Raw genomic sequence first — 19,932 nt, forward strand, 5'->3', positions numbered from 1 at the left:
CAGACAGTCACAACCTCATTTATGCCTTGCATCACTGTAATCTGTTCCAGTATGTTAGCAGCAGGTTGCATTTTTATATATTTTATTGATGTCTTGTTACAGATTTTACCATAATCTGTAGTATACACTTGAATTCCTTAACATCTGGAAAGTACGAGCTGACAATTTTAGAAACCTAGTCGGCATGGCTGTTCATCTCATTTGAGCTGCATTGTGGGCACACAATGTGTTTTGGAATCAGTAGCATGTACAGAATCCTTAATTACCCTATGCTGACTACTTAAGTACTCAGACTACATTCAGCGTGGCTTCTGGAAGGTGCATTGAAGTCTTCCTTCTGCATGCTGCACTGTCCGCAAATAGCTTCAGAGAGCTTTATGAAATCTTGTCCACAGAGTTCAGGATAACCATTTACTCAGGAAGCAATATCTGCATAACTCAATAAGCCTCCAGGAATGTTTTCTAGCATATTCGGTACCAACACATGCAAGTGTTCTATTTTGGGGGGGACCATAGTCATCTATAGTCTTGTGATTGCTTTTTTACTAACAACAGAATTAAACCTAACAAAGCTCATTTATGTTTTGCCCACTTAACAAGTGACAGAGTATCAAGGACAACAAAACTATTTTGTAAGGCCACAGTTCACTTAACAATTTTGAAAATGCTGTATATACTCATCTAGTCTAGGGCAGCTTAAAAACATATGTTTCCATGTACATATGTTTCCCTCTTCACATCTAAATAAATATTTGGCACTCTTACAGCCATTATATTTAGCCTTCTCAGAATATAGAAAAACTTATGAAGGGACTCCTAAGTGGCACAGTGGTGCAGTGATTAATATTGTTGCCTCACAGATACAGGTTCTCTGCTTCAAGTCTTGGCTGCAGTGCCTTCTGTGCAGAGTCTGCATGACCTCCCTGCAGTCACGTTTGTTTCTTCTGGGAACTCCAGTTTCCTCCGATATACCAAAGATATGCATCTGGAGCATTTCTCCCCGGGCCTCTGCTGAAAATAGGCTCTGCCAAACCTCTCAACTGCACAGATTTTTGCAGAATGTCAAGAATTGTGGCCTCATATTTTTGGTCCATTTTTCATAAAATTGTGTTTCTCTGACAAATTAGTGACAAATCATTAAAGACTAAGTTAGAAAATAATGACAGGCATTTGATTTTTAGACGTCATATCCTTCAGAAAATTCATGCTAACGCAAAACCTGTTTTTCTATCAATTTTCTAAGTTTGTAAGATCAATATTTAAAATTTGCCAATATTTCTGGTCCTTTGTCCCACTTTTATTTATGGTTTTGTCCAGATTTAGAGGTTGAGAGGTATGCTCTGTCCTAGTTGGACTTTCCCAGTCAACAAATGTTAAACAAATAAAATAAATAAATTTGTGATGCCCCTGCACTGGCCCAGTAATCAAGGAGAACCAATCCTCACCACTAACACCAGTGAGGGATGTGCACATTGGGAGGATGACAAGTACACACACAGTAGAGTACAATTTCCTTTAAGAGCACGCAGAGATCACAGTCAGTCTGAGGCTGGTTTCTCCCTCTTTCTCCAGATCCTCAATAAGACTCCCCAATGGCACAGCTATAGGGTTAAGATCTCAGCTGAGTGGTCAAGCCAAAACCTCCAGCACCCTCTCTGCCCAACCAGTGCTTCATGACCCTGCCCGAGCAGCTGTCTGAAACACACACACACACACACACACACACACACACACACACACACACACACACACACACACACACACACACACGCACACGCACACTTTGAGGTTTAATTTATATACAGACATACAGACACTTCTGGGAAAAGCTGGCACATGTTCACTGTCTATGCCCCTTCTGCCCAGACTATAAGGTAGAAATCCCTGCCACCAACCACCCTTTATCAACTATTATAAGGCTATTCCCAAAGGGTGACCAACAATACTGTGTAATGTTGCTATTATCCAAATGGTAAGTGTGACCAAACTTTTAAGGTTATTTAGGAGTGACCTATACAATGTCACCAAATACATATGCAAGTTCTTTAAGAGCTTAAATATCTCTAAAAAACAGCCACAATTAAAAGGTTTAAATATATTTAATAATAAATAAAAGCACAAGCAATACTCAACTCAACACAGTGACAACAGAGTTCAGAATAACAGGAAATACTTGAAAACAACATTGCAGGACAGTCTCACACAAATGCAGAAAACATCTAGACTGATCTTACTATATTCCTATCTATATCTAAGAGAGATACTATGATGATCTAAGTCTTACTTACAGAGCCATCAAATGTAAGCACTGAATGGATGTTTACAGGTCCAGAGACAAATACAAAATTCACAGACTTTCTCTCTGAGATATTTCTTAAATTACTATCAAACATTTCTGCTGGGTTATCTCAGATTACATAATTATTGTCACCTCTGCCTTTAGTTTCCAGGCTAACAGAAACTTAAAATATAACACCTCTGTGTTAAAATATTTATCTGTCTGAAGTTTTACCTAGAACTGGAAATCTTAAAACTGTTAAACACTTTTACCCTGGAAACCTGTAATTATTTCTGTTTCCAGACAATAGAAAGAATTTCTAGCTGCAGACATTCTGTCTCCAAGCTGAGATAACCACCATCATAAACAATTCAACTTATTTTCTTAGTGTTTTGCTCTTTTACAGTAGGTGCACTGTGGTTACATTTTTGAAGCTCAGCACATAACATACAGTTTTCCTACATTTGTAATACAAGCATACAAATCATGTTACTATTCACAAATAACACAGAATTATTTAGAAAATTCCAGCTAGCTGGACTGGCAGCCATCACATTTCTCCCCCCAATGAGAACTCAAGCTAGTTTTTCAAGTGACCCTTGAGAAACATTGTTTGAGAGGGTTGAGCCTATCTGGGAATACCTTACTCCATTCCCTGTCTTGAGATCCCATCTGTGTTTGCATTGCTAACCCCACTGTGGTGCTGCACTGACATATCATCTGCTTACAATCCTAGGCTCCACCTTAGTAACTTGCCATTTTGCTGGCTGGTTTGAAGTAGCCATGTTAGGGGATTGTGGTCTGTAACTACAGTGAATTTTCTTCCATACAGATAAGGCTGATGTTTCTGCAGTGCCCACACTATGACTAGACATTCCTTTTTACAGCAGCAAAACAATACTCCCTGGGTTGAAGCCTACAACTGAGATAAACCACTGGGTGCTCTTCTCCCTCTGAAGAAATCTGGCTAAGTATAGCCCCCACCCCATGGTTTGAAGCATCCAGCTGCACAACAAATTATTTGCTGCAATCTGGACTGGCTAACATAGGGGGTCTTCCCAAAGCTGCTTTAAGCTTCTGGAATGCCTGCTCACATGCTTGGGTCCACACTACCTTATTTGGCCTGCTTTTCCTTGTCAGGTTTGTAAGGGGAGCAGTTATGGTACTATAACTGGGGACAAACTTTCTGTAATACCCAGCTGTCTCTAAAAATGCACTCACCTGCTTTTTGGTGACAGGTGCAGGCCATGCCTGAATGGCTTCCACTTTGGCCGGTTCTGGCCTGATCTTACCACTCCCCACTCTATGTCCCAGGTAGGAGACCTCTGTCATACCCACCTGACATTTGCTGGGCTTAAAGGTCAACCCTACCCTCTGTAGTCTGCCCAGCACCTCCATGACATGCTGAATGTGCTCTTGCTAGGAATGGCTGTAGATGGCAATATCATCTAGGTAAGCAAGGGCAAAATCTCCTGCTCCTGCTAGGATATGATCTACCAGCCTCTGGAAAGTTGCTGGGGCATTTTGCATCCCAAAGGGCATCTTTGTGAACTCATGCAAGCCAAAAGGAGTCACAAAGGCTGACCTCTGTCTAGCACTAGGAGTCAAAAGCACCTACCAGTAACCCTTGGTAAGATCAATGGTGGTAAGATACTTGCCCCACCCAGCTGCTCAAGGGCTTCATCTGTCCTAGGCATGGGGTAAGCATCTGACTCTGTGTGACTATTTAATTTCCTGTAGTCCACACAGAACCTGGTGCTGTCATTCTTCTTTGGTACCAGCAGCACTTGGGAGGCCCAGGGACTGCTGGACTCCTGAATTACCCCTATTTCCAACATTTCCTGTATCTCCTCCCTCAGAGTCTGTTTGACTCTCTCAGGCACCCTATAAGGGCCTGCTTAATAGGCCTTTGGGGTCCTGTATCCATGTGGTGTTGCACCAGGTGGGTGCACCCTGGTTTCCCAGTGAACATTTCCCTAAACTCCTGTAACACTGCTTGGATTTCTCGAACCTGCATAGGGGATAGCTGCTGGGACATTGCTACCCCTTCCACTGAGGTGTCAGTCCAAGCCTCACTGAGGAGATCAGTCACCAGATCCTCCTCAGACTCTTCCTGCAATCCACTGCAAATACTCAGCACAAGGGTATCCCTATTATGGTAAGGTTTCCTCATGTTAACATGGTACAATTTGTGCCCCTGCCTCCTGCCTAGTAGTTCTACCAAGTAGTTACCATCACCAACCTTCCTTCCCACCTTGTAGGGTCTCACACTCACTGCCTGCAGCTTGTTGTGTCTGAGAAGAATGAGAACCATTACCTGCTGCCCTACAGCATACTCTCTAGCTCAAGCATTCCTGTCATACCAGACGTTTTTCTGCTGTTGGGCTTTGCCAGGTTCCCCTGGGCCAAGCCCATGAGTTCCCTAAGCCTTGTCCTGAGGTTTAAGACATATGCCACAACAGACTCCTTCCCGGGTTCACACTCACCCTCCCACTCATCTCAAATTAAATCTAGAGGTTCCCTCACCCTATGCTCATACAACAACTCAAAGACTGAAAAACCTGTGGATTCTTGGGGCACCTCTCTGTAAGCAAACAACAGATGGGGCAAATATTGTCCCAGTCCCTCCTAAACTGCTCTGCAAATGCCCATAGCATTGTCTTGAGTGTAAAGTTTAACATCTCAACAAGACCAGTCTGGGGATGGTGGGGGTGGTCTTTAGATGCTTTACCCCACAGTACTTCCATAGACAAGTCAGCAGGTCTGACATGAAATTGGCACCTCTGTCAGCCAGTATTTCCTTTCAGAAACCTACCCTGCTGAAAATCTCTAACAAAGCATTTGCCACCTTTTCTGCCTCAACTGAGGACAAAGTCACTACCTTCAAAGTATCTAGTAGCATAAGGTGCTACCACTAGGATATACTTTTTCCCTATGGAACATTAGGTACTCAGAGGCTCCATGATAGCCATAGCTACCCTCTAAAATGGCTCCTAAATCACAGGCAAAGGCATCAAAGGAGCTTTCACTTCTCCTGCCTTGCCTACCTTATGGCACTGTTGACAAGTCCTACAGTACCTGGTTACATCTCTGGAAATCCAAGGCCAATATAAGTTCTGCATAATACGTCTCTTTTTATGTTTTATGCCCATATGACCTGCAAAGAGAATATCATGGGATATGGCTAGAAGTGCCAGATGGTAGACTCTGGACACCCAACTGTTGTATTCTCTCACCCTCTAGCCCTCCCTCAGGAGTCCACTCTATACAATCCATTGTCCCAGGATACAGAATCCCCTTTCCCTTGAGAATCAGATACCTCACTAGCTACCTCTTTCAGGCCTTGTAATGTAGGGTCTGAGAGCTGAGCCTGTCTCAACTCTCTCTTTGTAACCCTTCCCAGCTCTCCTTCCACAGGAAGTCTGGTATCCTCTGACAGCCGGTGCCTCACTGTCAGCCTGGGTACTACTTCTCACCTCTGCCCTTGCAGTCACACTATCCAAGGGAACATCAGTACCCACAAGCATCTGTGGCTCACCTTCAGTCTCACTGCTACAGGGTAGCACCATCCCTGAAGTAACCACCTCAGCAGTCCTGGCAGCAAGTCTGTCTGCATCTCTCCCAGGCTACCAGACCCACATGCATGTCTTTAAGCCTTACTATGTGTAACTGCATGAACACACAGTACTGGATTATCAAAATCATTCCATATCCAGACATCTGCAGGGATATCCTCAAACACACCTACTTGCTTGCTTCCTTTTCCACCCTCCCAGTCAAGGTGAACCCCAAGTAGACTGCCCAGGCAAGTAGTGCTCCGCTATAACCATTGAAGGCTTCACCATGGTTATGTCAGAGGCTGTGTCTCATAGGTTCATAGGTTAGTACTAGGCTAACTGTCATTATGGGCCATTTTAAGCCTAGCCAATTACCCCATGTGAGAATCAAACCCTGTACCTTGTGTCTACAAGGTAAACACCTTAACCATTATGCCATCCTCCCACCCTGGTCTCTTTGCCATTCACTAAGATAGGATATAACCTCTTGTGGTAGTTTGTTACCCTTGTTGTCTTGAGGCAACTTACTGTAGGCATTTTGACATTCCTACTTACTGGCCCTCCCACCTTTTTTTCCCCACCTTGCATCCATGGACATCTATATGCTGCATGGCACCATGGTTGCATTTAAAACATTTAACCCTTGGTCATGGACAGGTAGCTGGACTAGTGGTTTCTCCTGCTACTGATGAACTCTGTTGGGGCAGTCTGGGCTGCCCACCATGGGTTCCCTTAGACCCATGAGCAGCACTGGGTGTCCCTTTCCTGTGCAGGGATGCCCTGCTTACTAGGTATAGGTCTCTCTTCTTCCCCATCTCATCTACAGTAAGGCATTGTCTATCAGCTAGCCATATTCTCATGTCCTCAGGCAAAGTGCTAAGGGCTTATTCCCTCACCAAAAGGTCTGCCACCCCTTCAAAAGTGGTGACCTGACATCCATTCATCCACCTATGAAAATAAGTGCTTAGTTCAGCAACATATTCACACACACTTTCATCTGCCTTGTGTTTATGCTCACAAAACTTTTTTCTGTAAGCTTCAGGTGTTAATTTAAAGCATTCTAGCAAACAGTTTTTTACAACATTATAATTTAAGCAGTCATTATCAGACAGTTTGGACATTATGGTTACAGCTTTACCATGGAGTAAGGGGGTCAGCAACTGTATCCAGAGCCCTTGGTCATCATACTGTTTACATACCCTTTCAAACATATGAATGAAACTATCAAAAGTATCCCCTTCTGTAAATTGTGGAAGAAATGTACTGACCTGTGTTGCTTCTGAGGTTCACTCGCTCCCTTCCCCATTATCTCCACGACTCTGTCGAAGAGTCAGCATCTCCTTTTCATGTTGCCTCTGCTTCTCCTTCTCCTCAGCTCCCAGGCATCACAGTTTCTCATTTTCCTGTCTCCAGATGCCTCAGCCTCTCTGCTGCCTCTGTTTCTAAATGCTTGGCCTCTATCCCAAGTCTCTCTAACTCCAGATGGATTTTTAAGTCCTCAGTGGAAAGGTTGAGCTGTCCATCATCTGAGAGTTGTACATCCCCACAGCCAGTCCGATTGTCCTCCTGGTTGCTATTCTCTGATGCACCTCTGACTAAAGCTGCAATCACATCTACTTTAGTCAGGTTGGCATGCACCAGTCCTTTAGCCTGGCACACCTCAGCCAAATGGCTCCTTGTCAGCTTACCATAGTCCTCTGCAGACATGCTTGCCTGCTCTCCCTGACTAAGCTAACAAAAAATAAGACAATTGTGATATGAACTCTGAATGTTCACTGCATGGCTGATTAAAAGTCCAAGCACCTTCAGTGATCACTGTACACAAGCTACAGAAATTCAGCATTCACAGCACTACAAGCCAAGTAATATGTGATGTGGCTAACTTATCACTATCAACCAATTAATATTTGATGTGGCTATCCCACCACTGCCAAACAATTAATACGTGATGCCCCTGCACTAGCCCAGCAATCAAAGAGCCTCAATCCTCCCCACTAACACCAGTGAGGGACGTACACATTGGGACGATGACAAGTACACACACATGCAGTAAAGTACAATTTCCCTTAAGAGCACACAGAAATTACAGTCAGTCTGGGGCTGGTTTCTCCATCTTTCTCCAGATCCCCAATAAGACTCCCCACTGGCACAGCTATAGGGTTAAGATTTCAGCCGAGTGGTTAAGCCAAAACCTCCAGCACCCTTTCTGTCCAACCAGTGCTTCTTGACCCTGCCCAAGTAGCTGACACACACACACACACACACACACACACACACACACACACACACACACACACACACACACACACACACACACACACACACACACTTTGAGATTTAATTTATATGCAAATACACAGACACTACTGGGGAAGGCTGGCACAGGTTCACTAGCTATATCCCCTTCTGCCCAGACTATAAGGTAGAAACCACTGCCACCAACCACCCTTTATCAGCTACTATACGGCCCTTCTTAAAGGGTGACCATTTCTATTGTGTAATGTTGCTATTATCCAAATGGTAAGTGTGACCAAACTTTTAAGGCTATTTAGGAGTGGCCTATAAAATGTCAACAAATACATATGCAAGTACTCTAAGAGCTTAAATATCTCTAAACAAACCAGCCACAATTAAAAGGTTTAAATATATTTAATAATAAATAATAAAAGCACAAGACAATACTCAATAACTCAATACAGTGACAACAGAATTCAGAATCACAGGAAATGTTTTAAAACAACGTTGCAGGACAGTCTGACATAAATACAGAAAACTTCTTGACTGATCTTACTATATTCCTATCTATCTGTAAGAGAGATACTATGATCTAAATCTTACTTACAGAGTCAGGCAAATGCAAGTGCTGAATGGATGTTTACAGGCCCAGAGACAAATACAAAATGCACAGACTTTCTATCTGAGATAGTTCTTAAATTACTATCAAACATTTCCGCTGGGTTATCTCAGATTACATAATTCTTGTCACCTCTGCCTTTACTTTCCAGGATAACAGGAACTTAAAATATAACACCTCTGTGTTAAAAAATACTTATCTCTCTGAAATTTTGCCTAGAACTGGAAATTGTAAAACTGTTAAACACTTTTACCTTGGAAACCTGTAATTATTTCTGTTTCCATAGGTTTATAGGTTGGTACTAGGCTATTTGCCCAAAGGCATTTAGAAGCCTAGCCAGAATGTGTTGGCTTTCGCCACCCCCTTAGATTAGTTCCCTGTGCCTCTGTCCAGCAGAGCCACTGAAGTGATCCCTGAGGTAAACTTTCTGTTTCCCATCCACTCGTCAAGGTTTTGTTTGAAGAATGTTAGTGAGGAACTCTGCCTAATGTATACTGGGGATCTTGTTCCAAAGCTTGGGAAGTCTCTGGGACAGGAATCTATCCCTCCAGCACGTCCTATTTATTGTTGTGGTGATGTTTAGATCCCTAGATCATGTGGCTCGAGGGGATAAGGTTTTCTTTAGGTGGAGCATGTCTATCAATTCTGGGTTGGACATGGCCTTGTATGTCAGGCTGAGATCACCTCTGATTAGGTGGTATGCAACCGAGTACAACTGGAGCTTCTTCGGTCGAGCTGCATAGGGCATCTGTTTGAGGCCAGTTATCCTCTTGGTTTGGTACTTCTGTGGTTTTTCCAGCTGTTGCAGGTGTCTTGTAAGGTACATCCCAAATGGGGAGTTGTACTCTATGATGGGTTTGATGAGTGATGAGTAGAGGGGCACAATGACCTCTTTTGATCTGGATGCGAACCCTTTTGTGATTAGGTGGGCCACGTAACAGGATTTTCTAACCACTTTGGCAATGTGTTTATCAAAGGTGAGATTACTATCTACTTGGGTCCACAGATCCCTTATTACGTCTTCCATATTTAGGGGACTACCACCTATGTGGTAATTTGTGGGTACTTTTTTTTTACTAAAGCGGATGACTATGCACTTTTTGGCATTTAGCTTGAGGCCATGATTTTTGACACCAGGTATCCATCTTAGTGAGACCCTTTTGGAAGATGTCTGTGTCAGCTGGAGAGTCAACTATAGCCTCTAGTTTGCAGTTGTCTGTGAACTTGGTCAGCCATAGTCCTCCTGTGCTTGCCTGTACCTCTGAGAAATATATGCCGAACAGGAGGGGTCCTAGGACTGAGCCCTGGGGAATGCCAGTTGTAACTGGTTTAGATTTGGACCTAGCTCCCACAACTCTCACCATGTGGGTTCTGTCTGTGAGCCAGTTGGCAACCCATCTTGTGATGTAGGGGTTTATGTTCAGGCTGGTAAGCTTGTCTATAATACCAGAATGGGGAATGGTGTTGAATGCCTTACCGAGGTCTAGGTAGGCTGTGTGTACCACATTTCCCTTGTCTATAGCCTTGGTAACTGCCTCAAAGAAGTCCACCAGGTTTAGGAGGCATGATCTGCCCTTAACAAAGCCAAACTGGGTAGGGTCCAGTGTTTGGAGGTTTCCAATGTCTCTGTTAATGAGTTCCATGATGATGTGCTCCATAGCCTTGTAGACCAAGCTAGTCAGGCTTATAGAGCGATAGTTCCTGGGGTCTGTTGTGGCTCTACCTTTGTGGAGCGGAATAACCATTGCTGTGCACCACTCTATGGGTATGTAGCCTGTGGAGAGGCTGAGTTAATAATAGAAAAAAATTCTAGCTGCAGATATTCGTTTTCCAAGCTGTGATAACCACCATCATAAACAATTCAACTTATTTTCTTAGAGTTTTGCTCTTTTCCAGTAGGGTGCATTGTGGTTACGGTTTTGAAGCTGAGCACATAACATACAGTTTTCTTACATTTGTAAGACAAGCTTACTATTCTTAAATAACACAGAATTACTTACAAAATTCCAGCTAGCTGGACTGGCAGCCTTCACAAAATTATGACTTGTCCTTGATTTGATTGCCAGCTTTGGAACCCTATATGGGATTATTCACCCCTGGTTTGTTCTAGGGGTCTCACAGATCTTTGATAAATTAGTTATAACTCTTAATATTAGAGAATATTTAATTAGCTGTAAATTTGTAAGTTTTACTAGTGATATGTTTATGACTATATTCCTCCAACTATGTCTTGTAAAAAAATAAACTATTGAGGTGGTGCAGAACTTCTCTGCATTTGATGCTTATTATCATATATAAATTAATAAAGCTCTAAATTAAATGCTGACCAAAATCCAAACTATTTGAGCCTAATGGCATAAAATCATTTCAGGACTACTGAGCAGCTGATGCCATAACACCATTTTTTTAAACACATTTATTAAATTATCACTTAAAATACAGGCAAACATACATCAACAGAAAAGAAAACAAACCATATTAAAATGTTTTCCTTTTACATACATTATACATCATATATTTTTCTTTCTTTATATCTATAATCAGTCTAAAACTGCATAATTTGCTCAATTTCCTACCTTCCCTTAATCCTCACTCCTCCTTCTCCTGAATATTAGTCTGCATGTATTGTTCATACAAATTCCATTTATTTGTATGTAATTTGCTTCTTCCCTTTTTTAAAGATCCTTCTTCCACTTCTTTTCTCTCATTTACAACATTCAGTATTTCAAATGCAGACACTTTAGACTTTGATTTCCATTTTCCAGTAATTACTATTTTGGCAGCCATCAGAATTAAACTTAACAAGGCATTACTATGCTTAGGCAATTCATATCCTGTGTCACAGCTCAAAAGCATTGTTTCCTTAGTTACAGCCATTTACTCATCCAATATTTCTGACAGAGTAATCTATAGGGATTCTTTTAAATCTGCCAACTCATTCCACTCCCAAAATGTATGTTCCCAGTTACTTCTATCCTCCCCATTACACCTCCAACATGTGCTATTTACCTGGGTAAAAATTCTTCTTTGTGAAGTAAAGAAAATATCTATGCAAACATTTTCAAGCAAAAATTCTAAACAGTTTGGACTTTGTTTCATACTTGGGAGCTATACATATGTCCTCCCATTGTTCCCTTGTAATTTGTTTTTCTAGTCTATCTTTCCAGTCTTCTCTAACCTTCTCTAATTGATTCTTATGGTTATCATGAAATATTTTTGCAATATTTTATATGCCTACTAATAATCCCCTTTTCAACAGCAGCTTCTGTCTAGATTCAACTAAAAACTCTACCAGAGCAGGTCTTTCACTTAGGATTCCCCAATCCCCTTCTGTTTGCCTATACTCTGGCAGTGTCTAACCTGCAGTCCAAACTTCTCCTTGGCCTCATCCCATTCTATTAGCATTCCCTGTCTAGTTAATTGCTCCCAATACCTTGGTTCTCTTACCAGTTTTCTCCATTAAATTCCAGCCCCCTCTTAGCTATTTTCTGTACCCCTACTTGCAGTCATCCCTAGTGTCAAAAACTAATTTCTTCATCCTCGTGTTGGCTTAGCTCTTACAGTACTTTCTGCTACCATATGAATATAAAATTCTACATGGCTGTTATACTTCTTAAGAATCTGCATCCAAAATCCCACTTCATTTTATTTCTTGAACTTTCCCCTGCTTCATCATCATCCTTTTCCATTTTGAATTATTATCATCTGCTTGTACGATTTACTTATATAAACATTAACTGGGTAGCTCTAAAATATCCCCTAAAATCAAGTAATCCTAAACTACTTTCTATTGGAAGGATCAACATACCCCACTTAACTCTTGCCCTCTACACCTCCCAGATAAATTCCTTCAACTCATTATTAATTATTATCCACAACTTCTCCTTTGGTTGATGAAAATAGGCATGAACTGTGTATAAAACTAAAGGTACTTTTTCACTTCTTGTATATTACTGTCCATATCCGTAAACAAGAACATCCAGTTTCCTCAGTTTTTATATTATCATAGGATCATAGGAAATTACTAGGTTATTGACCCTGAGGCCCTTACAAGTCTAGCCAAGAATTTAACCTACATTCCAACAAGTCAGCACTTTATAGACTAGCTATTTACCCCATGTGAGAATCAAATCCTGCAGCTTGTGTCTGTAAGGTGAACACCTTACCCATTATGCCAACCTCCCTGACTAATTTTTTGTTTAGCCTTTTCCCACATATCCTTAGCTGCCATAACAGAAGCCTTCTTAATCCATACTCCTAAATACTTCATCTTATCGTGCCCTCATAAATATTTGTATTACTGAACCAGTTTTTTGTGTGGGGACATAACTTACTGCTATAGTCTTTGCTTTAGCTTCATTAATTTTATATCCCAAAAAGAAATGTAACCATCTCTGAATATTCCACAGTACTGAGATGTCCTTTTCTGGATTTATTAAGTACATAATAATATCATCTGCAAATAAAGCCAACTTTTCTTGATCACCATAACAATTATTTCCTTGCATTTCTGAGCCCCTTATTTTATTTGCCATTGATTCTAAATATAAAGCAAATAACACCCCTTTCTGGTTCCTCTGTTTAAATGCAACTTATCAGAGAGGAACCATCCCACTTTAATTCATGCCTCCAATCATCCTTATATACTTCTAATTAACCTTATTATTATATCAGGAAATGCAAATGTTTCCATTGCCCATCTCATAGAATCCCAGCTCACTCTGTCAAATGATTTCTCTGCATCAAGACTCACCAACAACAGCAATATTTTCTTTCATTCTGATTCCCTCTAGATCAGCATTGATTTATTAATGTTGTCAAATATTTGCCTCCTCTCCACAAAACTACATTGATCCATATCTATTAATTTTGGCAACACCTTTGCTATTCTTTCAGTTATTATATACACCTACACTTTATAATCATAGTTTAAAATTGAACTGGGTCTATATAAACATGGGTCTGATGGAAAAATTTGGTCAGGGCATTAGGGAACTTGCACTACTTATCATTGTTGTGAATGGGACCCATTTTGCAGGAGCACTCCCTGTTTCCATTTCAGACGCAGATGCAGCTCAGAGAAACAGGCAGGCAAATGGAGACAGAAGGAGGTGATAGAGTAGTGAAAGAAATGAAGGAGAAAGGAGGATTGTGAGAAAATGTTTTAAAGAAATCGGTTTGATGGAGATGAGTAAGCAAGTGATGGATGTGTAATTACACCCATCTAGTCGGGAGGGTTGTGGGATGATTTATTTAAAGAAATTGTGGCAATGAGTGAACCAGAAAATGAAGATGTTTCCTGTGGGGACATTATGGAGAAAATTCAAAAGGATGATGCAGAGACAATCCTGAAGAATAGTGGTGCAATGGAAGGGAAAACATATGCAGAGAAAGTAAAATAAGGCAAAAATGAAGTAGCAGAAAAGAAGGCAGAAGAAAACAAAAAACAGAAGTATGTGGTAAGGATTCAGAGTAAGGAAGACAAAGGAATAGACAGGTATGAAATGTGGGATAATTTAATAGCTCCTTTGGGTGTAAAAGCACATGAGGTAAGAGCATTTATCCCTATTAACAAAGAGACATTTTGTGACATTATATTTGAGATTGTTTTTTCAATGGAAAATTTTCTTGGAGAATATGAAAAAAAGAAAGACATTAACTCATGGAATCTTTATGAGATAAAAGCATTTAACAGGGAAATAAAAAGAACATTCATGTGCAATTTCAAACAGAGGTAGAAACAACAGACTTTGAAAGGACATTTGAAAACTTTACTGGACATTTCAAAAGTTTATGACAAAACGGTTTTATGGAATGGTGGCTGGGATTGTAATATTGTGTTAAAAATAGAAAGGGAAACAATTATATATATATATATATATATATATATATATGTATATATATATATATATATATATATATATATATATATATATATATATATATATGTGTGTGTATATATATATATATATATATATATATATATATATATATATATATATATATATATATATATATATATATGTATATATATATATATATATATATATATATATATATATATATATATATATATATATATATATATATATATATATATATATGTGTATATATATATATATATATATAGAGCTCTACTTCAGTAGACCAGAAATGCCATATGATTGACTTTTAAAACACTGAGATCACATGGCCAAAGTTCCACATGAATGAAACTTCACATTACCAACATTCAGAACACTGAACATTTGGAATACGGAAAGCCTGAGGTGAGTTTAAAGGGCAATCTACTCATTTCTGCACTGCAGTGTGATCCCAGAGTTGTTATACTTAATTTGCACCCCCCCTGCATCAACATTTTGTTTAGAATTCACTAGTTGTCATCACTCATCGCATGTAAGATTTCTTACTAAATATTCATATTAGTGCTATAGATACTGATATGAATTCAGTGTTAAACTCTTAGCCTAGAGGGTTTCTCTGTATTTATAAGTGTTTGTCACATATCTTTGAATTTATTACTGCTCAGTATCTGAATTGTTTGGCTTCTGCTACATGTCTACAATCAACTGCATTACTAGATAAGTTAAGTACAAACTTGCAGTATTAAAGATTGTACTGCATTTTATTTTTCTGTGTATTTGTTTCATTGAATGCTGTGGTCTGTGTCTCCCTGTAGTTATTTATTTTTCTATTTAATTGTTTCATAGGATACTGTGGTCTATCTCTGTCTCTGCAGTTAGTGGGGGTATTGTGTTTCACTTCACTAACATTCAGTGTTAAACCCTTAGCCCAGAGGGTTTCTCTGTATTCATAAGTGTTAGTCACATATCTTTGAATTTATTACTGCTCAATATGTGAGTTGTTTGGCTTCTGCTACATACCTACAATCAACTGCAGTACTAGCTGGGTTAAGTACAAACATGCAGTGTTAAAGATTGCACTGCATTTTATTTTTCTGTCTATTTAATTGTTTCATTGAATATTGTGGTCTGTGTCTCTCTGTAGTTATTTATTTTTCCATTTAATTGCTTCATAGAATACTGTGGTCCCTCTCTGTCTCTGCAGTTAGTGGAACTACTGTGTTTCACTTCACTGATATTCAGTGTTAAACTCTTAGCCTAGAGGGTTTCTCTGTATTTATAAGTGTTATTCACATATCTTTGAATTTATTACTGCTCAATATCTGAGTTGTTTGGCTTTTGCTACATACCTACAGTCAACTGCATTATTAGCTGAGTTAAGTACAAACTTGCAGTGTTAAAGATTGTACTGCATTTTATTTTTCTGTGTATTTAATTGTTTCATTGAATATTGTGGTCTGTGTCTCTGTGTAGTTATTTATTTTTCTATTTCATTGTTTCATAGAATACTGTGGTCTCTCTCTCTCTGTCTCTGCAGTTAAATTTCCTGCCCGGCCTTCCTGTTCTTGTTCTGGTATTAATCTTGGTGGCTTTGGAATTGCTCACCCTCCTTTAAATTTGTGTTTGAACACTCCTTCTGGGTCTATCTCATTTGCTCACTCAACCGAGTACAGTGAGATCATATTTTGACTTCAGACACTCCTACCAGTCCCATCTGTTCAGCTCTTTCCCAGCTCTATTCCAGTCTAGGGTCACTGGCTCATTCTACCTAATACAGAGAGAACATTTGTGAAGGGCAAGCCATTTAGGTCCTTAATTTTGAATTATCTTCTGTTTCTCCTTTCTCTCTTTCCACTTTCTAAAAAAAATGCTAAGCTTTTTTCCTGCCTTTCCTGTAACTAGTCTAGTCCAGATACAGATTTGCTGTAACCAGGACTGTTTGTAAGCTTCTGAGCCCCCAAAGCCCTTCTGAGTTGGAGGGAAGCCTTCTAGCTTATCAGTGGGAGTGGTAAGCACTATGTAGACTATCTAGCTCAAGAGTAGTTTCTGGCCCAGAAATTGTAGTTTATTGGCCATTTGGGCAGTTTTTCCATCTCTTTCAACTTTCTGGTTTAAAAGCCTGCGTTTGCACTTGTTTCCCACCTTTCCTGTAACTAGTCTAATCCAGATGCAGATTTGCTGTATCCAGGACTGTTTATAAGCTTCTGAGCACCCTAAGCCTTTCTATGTTGGAGGGAAGCTTTCTAGCTTATCAGTGGGAGTGGTAAGCACTAGGTAGCCTATCTACCACAAGAGTGGTGTCTGGCCCAGGAATTGTAGTTTATTGGCCGTTTGGGTAGTTTTTCCATCTCTTTCAACCTGTTGGTTTAAAAGCCTGTGTTTGCACTCATTTCCCACCTTTCCTGTATCTAGTCTAGTCCAGATACAGATTTGCTGTATCCAGGACTGCTTGTAAGCTTCTGAGCCCTCCCCAAGCCTTTCTGTGTTGGAGGGAAGCATTCTAGATTATCAGCGGGAGTGGTAAGCACTAGATAGCCTATCTACCACAAGATCCAGGTACAGATTCTTAGTTTTAGCACTTGAATTTGCTTATTTCTGCTCAGCACTTGTTCAGAACTTGTTCTTAGCACTAAATATGCTACAAATTACTACAGCACTCAGCCTTCCTCTTTACCTAGAGGAAAACAGTTTTTGTACTTACTTTCCTCACTTGCTTAGAGAAAAACAGCTCTTATACTCACTTTACTCACTTGTCTAGAGGAAAGTAGTTTTTTATTCAGGCATGTCCAAGGGTCAGCTCCCAGTGTACTCTCCTGTCTATCTGATAAATCTGGGCATCTTGAGGAAATGTAGCAATTGCCTCATGTACACAGACAACCCTCTCCTCCTACCACCCAACACCACAACCTGTGAGAAATGCACTTATCTAGCCAAACTGGAGGTAAAGCTGTCTGAAATCAAGACTGATCTTGACAGTCAAGAGGAGAAGGTAAACACTTGTATCACACCACACTCATCACATAGTCCCACTAAACCTACACCACCAAAATCCACACATAGAAACACAAAAACATTTGCAGATGCTCTCAATAATAATTTGCTCAAGCAACAGAGACCTCCAAAGCAGAAACACAAGCAACCTTCACCCCCCAACACAACCCAAATGACACATAGCCCACAGACTCAGTGTACCAATAAACCACAGCCCATAAGGCAAACCAATGTACCCAACACACTAGTCGTAGGTGACTCTATAGTTAGGAACACTGATGTCCCACTCACCAGGCTACACAAGGAGAAGGTTAATGTCAGCTGCCTGTCGGGTGCCAGGATCGCTCACATAACCTATGCACTCAGGTCACTCCACAAAAAGTACAAATATGACTCTGTCATTGTTCATGTTGGTGTGAATGACCTGAGACGTACCTCCCTGGACTACATGAAGAGAGACATGGAAGAGCTCTCTGATCTTGCAGCCCAGGCAGGCATGATCCTAGCCCTGAGTAGCATCCTGCCATCACCCAGAATAATACCGCAGTATAAGGACAAAATGGAAACAGAAGATCCGCTGTGGCAACCCCAAACGGGAACAGCCGAAAGAAGATGATGATAAGGACAAAATGATTGACTTCAATAATTGGCTAAGCTTCTGGTTTCATTCTAAGGGGATCCAGTATCTGTCTGCCTGGGACAACATGGTCGACAGACCACAATGCTTTGCCAGGAGATGGCCTGCACTTGTTGCCCCTGGGATTCTGGATATGAGTTAAGGCTCTTGCCGCCCCAATAGTGCCTTTTTTAGGCAAGGTTCAAATGACAAATTCACCACCATAACAGGAACAGGCAAGCAAAAACTGAGGCTAATGCTACTCAATGTTAGAAGTCTAAATCTCAAAATGAACTCACTCGAGGCACTCCTTAAAATGGAGAACATTGATATCTGTGCAGTGACTGGACTGAGACCTGGTTCACAGCTCTAGAGAGCACCCCTGCACTACCAGGCTATAACTCATACCACATTTTTTGGCCATCTAACCTGGACCAGAACACCAAAGGCGGAGGTGTGTCCATATTCATTAAGGATATCCACACCTCCAGGCTAGTTGTGCAGCATAATGCATCCAAGGTTATCCAAGTGCAACTAACTCTGGGCAAAACTGCAATCCAAATTGTAGCTTGCTACAGATACCCCACCATGCCCCAGGATTCCCATTTCTCTTTTCTTGATATACTGGAAAATATTAGAGTTCATCCAAACACCCTACTAATGGGCAATTTCAACTACCCCACCATTAACTGGGAAAACTACTCATGTACCAACTCCTTCGCTCAACGCTTTCTGGAATTCATAAATTCCAATGCCCTGGATCAACTTATCCACACCCCCACTGGGGGCAGCAATATCCTAGACCTAGTCATTATCAACATGAGTGACCGGTGTTCCATACCTGAAGTCAAGTCCTCGTTGGTCAGATCCCACCATAAGCTAATCACCCTAGATATCTGCATCCCACCCCCACCCACCATTAAGGAAACCATGGTAAAAAAAGTCTCCAAAGCCAACTTCATGCTTTTTTAAGACAGAAATAGTGAACTTCATGACACCCATGCAGATGGACAATACAGTTACAACTGCTGAATCCTACACAAATGCACTCTATAAGCACTTACACGAGTGCATGGATTGTGCTATCTCAAAAAGAACCAAGACACTATCCTGCAAAAAAAGGAAGCCAATCTGGTGGTCCCCTGCCATAAACAAACTCTACAACAGAAGGAAGAAACTGTTGCAAAAGAGAGTAAAATCCCATAAGTGGAGGAGCTCCCTGGTCAGCCTCAGTAAGAAGCTGAGATCCCTTATAAGATCCTCCAAAGCTAGCTATGAAAACAAAATTTCCACTGATTCTAAGGGCAACCACAAAGCATTCTATAGCTATGTCAAGAATCTCAATGGCAACACCCAGATCTGCTCTGAGTTACAGCACAATGGCACAAAAATTACAGAACCAACTGATATTGCCAACATCCTGGCAGATAGGTTCAGTGCTAACTTTACCCCCCTCTCACCACCTAAAGGGCCCATATCTATACAGGAAGAATGCAGAGTCCCTGTAATCACATCTATGCAGGTAAAAGCTGCACTCTCTAAAACCAAAAATACAGCATGCATGGGACCGAATAACATCCCAGGCTGCATTTTACATGAACTTCAGAATGAACTGGCTCCCTACGTAAGCACCATGTTCAATCATAGTCTCACGTCAGGCTTTGTGCCCACTGAATGGCACACACCAACAGTTATCCCACTCCACAAAGGGGGAGCCACCACTGATCCTGGGAACTATCGCCCTATTAGCCTGACGAGCCTGGTCTACAAAG

This window comes from Protopterus annectens, chromosome 2.part2 (genome assembly GCF_019279795.1).
Source record: "Protopterus annectens isolate FY-2018-M chromosome 2.part2, PAN1.0, whole genome shotgun sequence".
Lineage (NCBI taxonomy): Eukaryota > Metazoa > Chordata > Ceratodontiformes > Protopteridae > Protopterus > Protopterus annectens.